Consider the following 12,277-nt stretch of genomic DNA (forward strand, 5'->3'; position numbering starts at 1 on the left):
TTAAAATAAGGAAATGAAAGCCAATCTCATCTCCCTCAGACTGTGAGGCCCTTGAGGGTATCTGTCTCCATGTCTCCCATACCAAAGCCCACACAGTGTCTGGCACAGTGGCCTATGAATTATATAAAATAAATTCAAAATAATTTGAATGTAATGGTGGGTCTTTGTTCCACCATATATTCTTACCTGATTTTTCAAGAGTACTTCTGATTAAATACAATTGTTTCTAAATGATCTATAATTATTCAAGAGGCTCTCTAAAAGCCAATGCTCCTTCTCAGAGAGACGGCTAAGAAATGAAATGCTAATTGAGATTTTTTTTTTTTTACCTTTAAAAAAAAAACAGACCGTTCTGAAAAATTCTGACCAAAACTTTTTGATCAGTAGACTGGAATTTACTTTAGATTCTCGAACTGGAAAAATAAGGTAATTTATCTTCTCAAATGTAAATGAATTTCAACTCGAGCCAAGCCAAGGCCCCCAAACAGGCTTCTCAACCGGTCAGGGACTATAAACCATTTATTCCGTGGCAGCTCCGGGCAGCCACTGGGCAAGGCGTGGAGGACACAGTTTGATGAGGGAGGCTGTCAGGACATAGGTAGTGTACAAAGTATTATAATAGAGTTGGGGCTGGGATTATGCAACACCCACTAGAGAGATCAGATTTCCCTGAGTGAGTCAGGTTTCCCCGAGGAAGGAGAATTTTGCTAGATGTGAAATAGGAACAGAGGGCAGGGGAGAGGGCTTTGACGGAAATATTAGTCAGTTAGGAATTCATACCTCTTCTCTTTGTTATTCCCATCCTCATCCATTATTCAGTGACGTAACAAAGAATTCTGAAATCAAGGTGGAGCCACATTTTACTAAGAAATCAGTCTATGATGAATCACATAAAGCAATAAGACTAATCAAAATTCTCAATTGCATATAGCACCTTTCCCGCAAGGAATGCCTACTTCTTTTAAAGATAGAATTTCACTAAATACCTATAACCTTCTCATACGTTATGTAGATGTTGAAGACTTGCTTTATTGTGTGATCCCTGATGAATGTCTGTCACAATAACATTACAAATGAATATATTTGAAAAAGTTACAAAAACACTCTGTGAAGCTACATAACTTAATCCCAAAGTCAAGTATTTGTAGGTTTAATTGCATACACTTAGATTCCTTTAACTTCCACCGATTTCAACAACACAGTGAAACAAAGACAGATGTACGTTGAAAGCTTCAGATCTAGCTACAGTATCATGTCACAATAGACAAAAATCTGCATTTATCGTTGATATCACAGAAATCCTCGGCATATAAAAATGACCTTGAAATCACCAAAGCCCTCTCCTTTGAACTGTATAATTAGACTCGTACATCACCTCAAGGTCAAAACCTCAAGATTGAAACCAATGACATTCAAATACATGTGTGTTAAATGAGAAGGAACCCTTAAAATATAGCAAACATCTTTAAATGCTCTCAAGGAAGTAAGAGAAAACTCAGGGGTCAAACACTGAGAAGATCCTGAGAACAAGCTGGTTAGTAGACCAACCTGTGATGCTGTGGGGATGGGGAAGCAGAGCTATGCAACAAGGGAGCTTGGGCATTAAATGCCCTCTTTGGTGAAGGAGAATCCAAGCAGGGAATTGAAACTAAAATTTACCACCCCCTCCCTAGGTATAGCCCAAACTCCCAGAGGCTACAATTTCATTTAAAGAATTGTCCCACCAACAGAGGAAGAAAACAAGGAAGTTTGTCTGTCTCAGCATATTCTCAGGGTGGGAAAAACGGGGTGTTATTAGACTGGGTAAACCTTAGGGTTCCAGGAGAAGCAAAGACAAACCCATTCCAGAGAGAGACTCTCTAAAGCCAGGTTCCACAGAATTTCCACAGATAAGTCACCAGCTGAAGATGAACTCACCATCCAAAATTAGAAAATACATAAGAAAACAATCTACCAAGGGAGAAATTAGGAGTTTGGGATTAACATATATGCATTACTATATATAAAATAGATAGCCAAAAGGGACCTACTATATAGCACAGGGAACTATACTCAATATTTTGGAATAACCTATAAGGAAAATGAATCTGAAAAGAATATATATATATGTGTATATATATATATACACACATATATATATATATACATACACATATATATAAACTGAGTCACTTTGTGGTACACCTGAAACTAACACAACATTGTAAATCAACCATACTTCAATAAAAAATAAAATAAAAGAAAGAAACCAATCTACCATATGCTAGAATTAGGACACACACATATACTCCCTTCCCCTCCAGCAGTATGAGACCTCCAAGAACTTCAGATAATTAAAATATCTGAAAGTCATTATAAAATAATTGTTTAAAAATATTTAAAACAAAATAGATGATACTGAAAATATGGGAAAAGATCAGGTAGACGTAAAAAAAGAATAAAAGATAAATTCTGTAAAGACATGTTCAATGAAATTTATTTCAAAAGGATGGACTAAGCAATATATTAAGACAAACCAGATGAGAAAATTAGTCAGTGGAATACAGATATGAGGAAATTTACCATATTGCCTTTACAGAGAGATAATGAAATGGAAAATATGAAACAAGAGGTTATGAAACATGAAGGACAGAATAGAATGGCCTAATATACCTAATAGGAGTTCCATATGAAAAGACTAGCAAGAATGGGAGACAGGCAGTAAAGAGCCAATAGCTGAAATTTTTCCAGAATGTAAAATGTGACCCAATTTGGATAAACTAAAATAAAACCATATTTAGAAACATCATAGTAAAATTTCAGAACACAAAAGAGAGACAGCTAGGCTATTCTAGGCAATAAAACAGATCAATACCAAAGAATAGTTTCATACAGACCATCTGCTCTGGCCCTAAAGCAATTGCATTAGAAATCAAGAATAAAAAGATAATATAAAATGCTCTACACTTGAATACTTAAACCAATAGCAATGACAACAGCATTTCCTAAATAGCTTTAGAAATCAGAAAATATTCAGAACTGAAGATCTGCACGAATACTACATATTAAAACCTCTAAAATACACCTAAAGCAGTACCGAGGAATTTATATGCATAAATGCTTATCAGAAAATAAAAGTAAATGAGCTAAACAATCATCAAAACAAACTGTAAAAATAAGGGTAAAGCTAAAGAAAGGAGAAGCAAGGAAATAATAAACATAGGACCAAAAAAATGATGCAATTAAAAAATAAGGATACAATAGATTTTTAAAATCTGTTTCTAAAATAAAATTTTCAAAAAACATTGTTATAACCAGATCAAGAAATAAGGGAGAAGATATATTTTGGAATGAAAAATGCATACCTATGAATAAAAGAGACAGTAAAAGCAATATTATCAACTCTGTGCCCACACATTTGAAAACAGAGACAGAATGGAGTATTTCCTAGAAAAAAAAATGTATTTTACCCAAACCTATTTAATAATACAAAGAAAATTTGAATAAATCCTATAAATGTAAAGAAATTCGGTAATTAAAAATTTATCCACAGAATAACAACCTAACCAAACTCAAACAAAATAGCCCCAATGTTTTCACAGATGGATGCTTCCAAATATTTAAATAACAGGTATCTCCTATTACATGCAAATTATGCCAGAAAACAGATAAAGAGGGAAACCACCCACCCAACTCATTTTATAATGCTAGTATATTCTTTATACCAAACCAGAAAAGGGAAGCTGGGAAGGGAAAATGGGAAAAAGGGAAAATGTTATAAGCCAATTTTATTTGTGATTCATATTTAAAATTCTAAATAAAATTATCAAACCCAAATCAGCATAGTATTTAAAAATTTGGGCTAATTCCAGAAATACCAGGATAATTTCATGGGAGAAAAAATATAATTCAACATATCAGACAAAAAAAAGAAAAAGAATGTGATCACCTCAGTAGATGCAGAAAATGCATTTGATATAATTCAACATACATACATATATGACTTTAAAAAATATTCTTAACAGATTAGGTATAGACAGGAACTTTCTTAACCCGGTAAAGGGAATCAACTAAAAACATACTTAAAGGTGGAACATTAAAGATTTCTTTACATTCAAGAAAAAAAAAAACAAGAGTGGTTGCTAAAATATTTAATATATAGTGCCGAAGGTACAAACGAATGCATTAATATAAAAAAAAATAAAGTGAATTACTCTTGGAAAGGAAAAATAAAACTGTCCTCAGTCATGAATACTATAATTATCGACATAGAAAATCCAAGAGATTCTGCAATTTTCTAGAAATAATAAAATAGTTCAGCAAGGTTACTGTATACAAGAAAAATATTTAAAAATTAATTTTGTTTCTATATACTGGCAACCAAAATTAGAAAATATTTTTAAAGATACAATAACAACCAAAATTTATAGGGACTACTGCTTATGGCCACAAAATAACTGATATGGGACTAGTCTTCTTACCATGAACAGCTAGGAAACTGGACAAATCACAGGAAATGCCTATTTGGATACACTGTACAGTAGGCAGCTCAAGAGTGTGATCACTGAGATAAAAACAAAAATGAGAGCAGCCCTACCTAAAGTTACATGCAGACCATGGCTCAGGGAGCAGAATCCTAAGCAGAGCACAGCAGTCTCACTAAAATTAGGAGACGGAAATAAGAGTTCAGGAAGGCCAAGATGGAGGGAATCTGTGGAGAATGTCAGAAAGAAAGAACCTGTGGGGGTTGGGGCTAGAATCCTCCAGAAATCTGTATACACATTCTCTGGAATCTTTGGCTGAATACTAAGCTTGCCTGTTCAAGGTGACACTCTACAAGACCAGTCAAAGAATAACTACCAGGGACAAATACAATAAATCCAAAACTAAATAACAATCACAGCTTACACATGGCTGGCAGTCATTTGAATTTCATCCAGCAGAGTGTAGGAAAAAGACTGGAAAAATTAACAGAGCTTTGGTATGGGGTAATATCAGGCAATCTAAAATATATGTAACTAGATTCCCAGAAAGGGCAAGAAAAATAATATTTGAATAATGGCCAATCTTTTTCCCATACTGGATGAAAAATATGAACTCATATATTCAAGTTCAATGAATCCAAGAAAATAAACACAATGAAAAACTTACCAAGGCACGTCATAAACAAATTGCTGAAAATCAATTACAAAGAGAAAATCTTAAAAGCAAACAGAAATAAAAGATACATTTAATATAGAGTAGGGAAGAATGTCTTCTGTCTGACTCCTCATCAGAATAACCCAAGCCAAAAGAAAATTAAACATCTTTAAAGTTCTGGGGGCAGAGATCAACCCAGAATTCTATATCCAGCAAAAATATACCCTTCAAAGAAATTGAAGGTAAAATAGAGACATCTTCAGATGAATAAAATCTGGAAGAAGTCAAGGCCAGCATACTAGCACTACCAGAAATGTTAAGGAAGGACTTCAGGTAGAAGGAAAAGGATGCCAGATAGAAACTCAGATCTATATAAAGAAATGAAAAGCACTGGAAATAATATATATGTGAATAAAAATAAAATTTTTTATCTTTAATTTCTTTAAAAGATAACTGAAATAAAAGCAAAGAACTCTAAGCAAAGAACTCTAAGCTTTTTTTTTTTTTTTTTTTTTTTTTGCAGTACACAGGACTCTCACTGCTGTGGCCTCTCCCGTTGCAGAGCACAGGCTCTGGACGCGCAGGCTCAGCGGCCATGGCTCACGGGCCCAGCCGCTCCGCGGCACGTGGGATCTTCCCGGACTGGGACACAAACCTGTGTCCCCTGCATCGGCAGGCAGACTCTCAACCACGGCACCACCAGGGAAGCCCAGAACTCTAAGCTTTATAATACATGTAGACATCAAGCCTATGACAATGATAACATAGAAAACAGGAGGGTGGAAAACAAAAATCTCCTGTTGCAAGGTTCTTACATTATACATGAAGTGGCACAATATAAATTCACAGAGACAGTAATAAATTAAAGATGTATAGTATAAACTGCCTAGAGCAACAAATAAAACTCACCTGAGATATAGATTATAAATCAAAAGAGGTAAAATGGAATACTAATTACTAACTTCATCCAAAAGAAAGCAAAGACAAAGAAAACAAAGATCAAATGAGACAAACAGAAAACATATAGCAAGATGGTAGATTTAAACCTCACCATATTAATAATTATATTAACTGTCAGTGGACTAAAGGCACAAAGGTAAAGCCTAGGATTGTTAAAACTGGGTATAAAAGTAAGACCAAACTATCTTGTCTACAGGATACTCACTTTAATTATAAAGACCCAGATGGCTTGCAAGTAAAAAAATAGAGACATATATGCTATGTAACCCCAATGATGTAAAGCTTGAGTGGCTAATTAGTATCAAAGACTCCAGGTAAGGAATGGTCCTAGAGAAAAAGATTGACCTGACTCCTTTCTCATTTTCATAATGATAAAGGAGTCAATCAAGAAGACAAAACAATCCAAAATAGGTATACACCTAATTGTAAAGTTTCAAAATGAAGTAAGAACTGAAAGAAGAAATAAACCCACAATTACAGCTGGTGAGTTCACTCTCTTCTATCAGTAATCAGTAGAACAAGTAAACAGAAAATAAGTAAGGATATTGAAGACTTACTATAGTGCCAACAAACTTGGCCCCATTTGTTGACAGAATACTACACCCAGCAACTGTAAAACACACATTTTCCATTCAATTTGTAACAGAAATAGTGATTCAAAATGTGCTGGGCCATAAGACCAGTTTTAGTAAATTTAAAGCATTAAAATCATATAGATTATGTTCTCTGATGAAAACAATTAAATTAAAAATCAATAGTAGGGCTTCCCTGGTGGCACAGTGGTTGAGAATCCGCCTGCCAATGCAGGGGACACAGGTTTGATCCCTGGTCTGGGAAGATCCCACATGCCGCGGAGCAACTAAGCCCATGTGCCACAATACTGAGCCTGTGCTCTAGAGCCTGCGAGCCACAACTACTGAGCCTGCGTGCTGCAACTACTGAAGCCCATGCACCTAGACCCTGCACTCTGCAACAACAGAAGCCACCACAGTAAGAAGCCCATGCACCACAACAAAGAGTAGCCCCCATTCACCACAACTAAAGAAAGCCCGCGTGCAGCAATGAAGACCCAATGCAGCCAAAAATAAATAAATAAATTTATAAAAACAAACAAAAAAAGGAAATCAATAATAAATAAATAAATCCCTGGAAAATCCCCAAATACTTGGAAATTAAATAACATACTTCTAAATAATTTCTGAGTCAAATAAGAAACCTTTGGAAAAGGTTTAAACAAAGAAAATTAGACAGTATTTCTAACTGAATGATAATATTAACTTTATTTATTTATTTTTTGCAGTACGCGGGCCTCCCACTGTTGTGGCCTCTCCCGTTGCGGAGCACAGGCTCCGGACACGCAGGCTCAGCAGCCATGGCTCACGGGCCCAACTGCTCCGCGGCACGTGGGATCTTCCTGGACCGGGGCACAAGCCTGTGTCCCCTGCATCGGCAGGCAGACTCTCAACCACTGCACCACCAGGGAAGCCCTAATATTAACTGTTAATTCCCCAAACTTCAATAATCTAATTGTAATGTATTAAAATTGCATTATGCATATTTATGGTGTTGTATAGTTCCATCAAGAGAAGTCAAATCTATATAATTGCTCAAATCACTTTTTCATGTTCTAAAATTACATTTATGTTTCTTCATATGGAAAAGAAACTATATAGTGCTTAGTAGTTAATTCAAAATGTGCAAAATTATTTCACAGAAAATAATGTCTTTATTGATGAATATAAAAGAAGATCTAACTGAATGGAAAGGTAGGTCATATCCCTGGACAGAAGTCCCAATATCGTAAATTTATCAGATCTCCCCAACTAATCTACAAATTAACATAACTGATCAAAACTCAGTAGATATTTTGCTTTGGGTTTGGTTTTCTATATAACTTCAAAAGTTAATTACAAAATTTGCATGGAAAGCAAAAAGTCAGAAATATCCACAATAATTTTGAAGAACAACAATGTACAAGGATGTGCTCTACTAGACATCAAGGCTTTTTGTAAAGCTATATAGTGCTTAGGTAAATGGATAATGGTGCAAAGCATAAGTAGAGAAAAACGGGACAGAAAAGACCCATTAGGAACAGTTCGATGCATAAATTAAAATTTGATTTGTGACAAAAAATGCATTATAATTTTGCAATTTCTACCATGGAGTGTGTGTGTGTGTGTGTGTGTGTGTGTGTGTGTGTGTGTGTGTGTGTTTTAACATAGTCCTTTCTGTATACTGAGGCAACAGAATTTGTTTGCAAGCTATTTAAATACAAGAGTCATGCCTTTTATGTCTTTGCTATTTCCAACAGCACCCAGCTCTACACAGAGAAGACACTCAAAACACACCATTAAATTCTCCTGCCAGAATCTCCAAATAAATTCTCAGATTATATAAAGTATAAGGGGCAGGATTTGATACTGGCTCCACCATTGATTAGGCAAGTTAAACTAAGTTTCAATCTCCTTGTTTGGAAAACAGGGATAATAATAGCACTCACTTTCATAGGCTTGTTGTAAAGGTTAAATGAGCATGTAAATTACTTTGGCATAGTGTAAATGCTGAGTACTAAATAAATGTTAATCATTATTTTTAAAAAGCCCACACCACTAAATATCTGACCACTTTCCTTATCCATTGGACAGGGTCAGCACAGACACCTGTTAATTACTGGCCTGTTCCACTCAGTAATTCATTCTAAAACAAAGACTTAAAAACGTACACGGTGGGGGGGCGGGGGGGGGGTGAAGAACACACAAAGACTCTGCAAAAAGAATATAGTTAATTAAAAGTTCTCAGGCCAAAAGTAGCCAGCATTCCTATGCAAAGTAACAATTATTTCATTCAGAATAGCAGAGTGTGAGTGCCTTTTTCCAAAGTCAATGGGAAATAACCTAAAATCTCATCAAATTTTATTACTAAAGTATAATATAAAGGTCAAAATTCAAGTAGGTCATGCTTGCAAAGATTTCTTCTTTGGGGAAGGCAAGGCACTTTCAATTTTCTGGTGTGTGTGTGTGTGTGTGTGTGTGTGTGTGTGTGTGTGTGTGTGTGTACATGCACATACACATATTTTTAGTTCACAAGAAAGCACACTGAATAGATGGGTTATGATTAGCTCTCTGTAGTTGAGAATCACTTATGCAGATACTTTCTAGTGTGACAATTATGATGGCATAGGTTATCAATGTTCTGTTGGGATAAAATTCACAGTCAAAGGAATCGTCACTCAGTTTCTCAGTCTCGTCACTCAGCTTCTCAGTCTCATACCTGCCAGAACCAAATAAATTAACATACTCACAGTTCAGGCTCCGTGGCAGTATTCATCTCTGGATACAAGTGACTTGCTGATCAAATCTGGGCTTCTGTTGCTAATGCTCTTGAAAACATATTTCAGGGGCCATGTCTGGGCCTATGTGACACACATAACATGTGCCATCGTCTCCCAGTACAAATAGTTCAGGACTAAATGACACTAAAAGTTTAATCCTGAATTAGAATCAAAGTGAACACATCCTGAGAACTATTGCAGGACTCAGCTAGTCCCCGTGTGTGTTCAATCTTCCATCATCCCTGGACTGCTTTGAAGAGTCTCAGAGTTGCTACACCGCAGTTGCCAAAGCAGAGAAAATGGGCTAACGAGCAACAGAGTAGCAAGAGCATGACTTTCTCTGGGTGCAAACCTAGGCGAGCAGAAAGCCTTGGAACAAAGACTACAATACTGTAATGTAAGGAATTTACTTACATATCTCAGGGTTGATGACCTTTCCAACAAATTCTCCTCCAATTCAGATAGATACAGGAACTCAGCCACCTTTGCCTGTTCTGCTTGAGGATTTATACGTTTGAATTTTAATGAAGTTCCATGTGAAATATCTACCCTTGTTGCATTCTGCAATTTGAAATAGAGTAACATTTGCCCAGGACTAGGAGTCCAAGCTCCCCTTATCCTTCCTCCCAAGATTACATTTCTTATTTCATGGAAAGTTTCAGTATTTGTGACACTCCCCAGTAGATTTTTCATATTTTTTTAATCAATGCAGAGTCCACTGGAAAGCATGTTTGTGAAGAATCTGTATTATGAAAATATAATTGTTACAGTATTAGCTGGAAAAGATAACAATATTATACATATTATATCAGCCCAATCATTTAAAGCATGATATACGAATGAAGAAATAACATACTGTGTATAAACGGGACTAGGGGGCAAAAACATTCAGAGGTGTCTTTGGGTGATGGAACTTTAGAAGGTTAAAACTTTTTCTGCATGTTTAAAGTTTGCTCCAATTAGTATGTGTGGCATTCAAAATTAAGAAACACCTCTCAAAAATAATATAAGAGCCGGTGTTGAACAGTGAAGAGTCTGGGATTTGGAATCAACTGGACCTGGGTTCAAATTCCAATTCTACCTGTTTATAATCGTGTGACCTTTGGTGAGTTCCTTAACCTTTATGAGGCTCGAGTATCTCAACTGTAAAATCTGGATTATAATACTTACATGTCAAGGTTTTTATAAGAATTAAGTTGATTATATATATATATATATATATATATATATATATATATATAAAGTGGCACATGGTAGCCACTCAATAAGTTGTAGCTTTAATTAGAGATATTAGCAGCAGTATAAAATCTACAGGACTGGGACTTCCCTGGTGGTCCAGTGGTTAAGACTTCCACTACAGGGGGCATGGGTTCGATCCTGGTTGGGGAAAAAAAAGAAAGAAAGAAATCTAAAGGACTGTGAAGAAGTTCCATTCTTCTCAGAGAGGGAAGCAATGGCAAAAAAAAATGGCAATACAGAGAGGTTTCTTGATGCCACTTGTTGGGGCAAGAAGGAGAGAACCTTGAGATCAAGCTGGGTAAATCTAACATGTCATGGACAAGTGGTGTCTCAGGTCTGGGTATAGAGTCAGGGCATCAGGACACCTAATGAACGTCCTCGTCATCAGCAATGTGAGGTGGACGAGCCTGACTCTGTAGTGGTACCGAGCTGCACAGAAGCCTCATTTCCTCCAGCAGTGTGCAGCTGCCCATCTGTAGGAACGGAGGGGCGGATGAACAGACTGACCCTCGCTCGGAGTTTTTCTGGGCACCAAGGAGGACAAGAGGCACTGAGGATATTGGCCAGAAAAAGTACTTGAAGTCTTGGACCATAATGTAAAGATTAACTAAGTAAAGAAGCTGTGGGCAGGGATGGGGGAGGTTCACTGAGGAAAAAGGACAACAGTCAAGTGGCTGGAATGAATTAGAAGAGGAAGAAGAGCAAGGGTACTAAACGTATCACAGAAAGGGCAATGGGAGCAGAGGAGGTTAGGGGCGTCACTGGGGAGAATCCAGTGGAAAATGTCACCAGCGGTTCTGGTAATACCAAATGCAATCATGAAAAATACTGTTTTTCACGGAGAGAGAGAGAGCAAGAGAGCAAGCACATCTTCACCTTTCCACACCCTGAAGGGGCTGAAGTTAACTAGTAGGTGCCCTATCACCAAGGAAAAACTGCCCCCTCCCTGTGGGGCTGCCTGAATCCCAGGCAGTAGCTGGGAGGCCACATGAGGTAGAGTCACGCAGATTTAGTCCTGTTTCAGCAGCAGCCAGAGCTGTGCTGCTATTCCTCCACCCAGCCCCCTGCCAGTCTGTCACTCAGCTCAGCCAGCCTGACAGACACAAGGAAGCCCCTGTGGCCTCACCACGCAATAATGGCCAGAAAGTGTTCGGCTTGAGTAAACATCATTTTAAATGTTTATATGGAATTTTAAAGAAAACCAGACATGGTCTGAAGAAAAGCAGAATATAGGGGTGAATGCATCTTTGGCTATTACTGTGGTTACAACATTTGTTTATTTTCAAGTAAAAAGCTCAAAGTATTTAAAATGACATTGTAGAAGACAATCACACCACGTATTTGGAGTTACAAAATTTGCTGTGCATCATCAGGGATCAACTCTGTCTTTATACAGAGACACACACGTTTTCCTATAAACAATTGCTCAAAAAGAGGGGTCTTTAAAATCTCAGTAGGCCGCTGGCTTATTTTTTTTTTAAAGTTTCTAGGAAAAAATGCATGATGGCATGCTTCATCAATTTGAAGTCATCTACTCTCACTAATGTAAGGTTTTTTAAAGATATTTAATCAGCAAGGAAGGATGAAATATTTACAATTCTTATGTAGACAGTAATGATGTGAAATGTG

At 36.7% G+C, this 12,277-nt stretch overlaps 1 protein-coding gene across 1 annotated transcript in view; it reads right to left on the reverse strand.

Annotated features, from left to right (window-relative positions):
* Positions 1-12,277, reverse strand: part of PASD1 (PAS domain containing repressor 1) — a 107,890-nt gene that overhangs the window by 67,318 nt on the left and 28,295 nt on the right. The window lies entirely within an intron of this gene.

This window comes from Kogia breviceps, chromosome X, assembly GCF_026419965.1.
Source record: "Kogia breviceps isolate mKogBre1 chromosome X, mKogBre1 haplotype 1, whole genome shotgun sequence".
Classification (NCBI taxonomy): Eukaryota; Metazoa; Chordata; class Mammalia; order Artiodactyla; family Physeteridae; genus Kogia; species Kogia breviceps.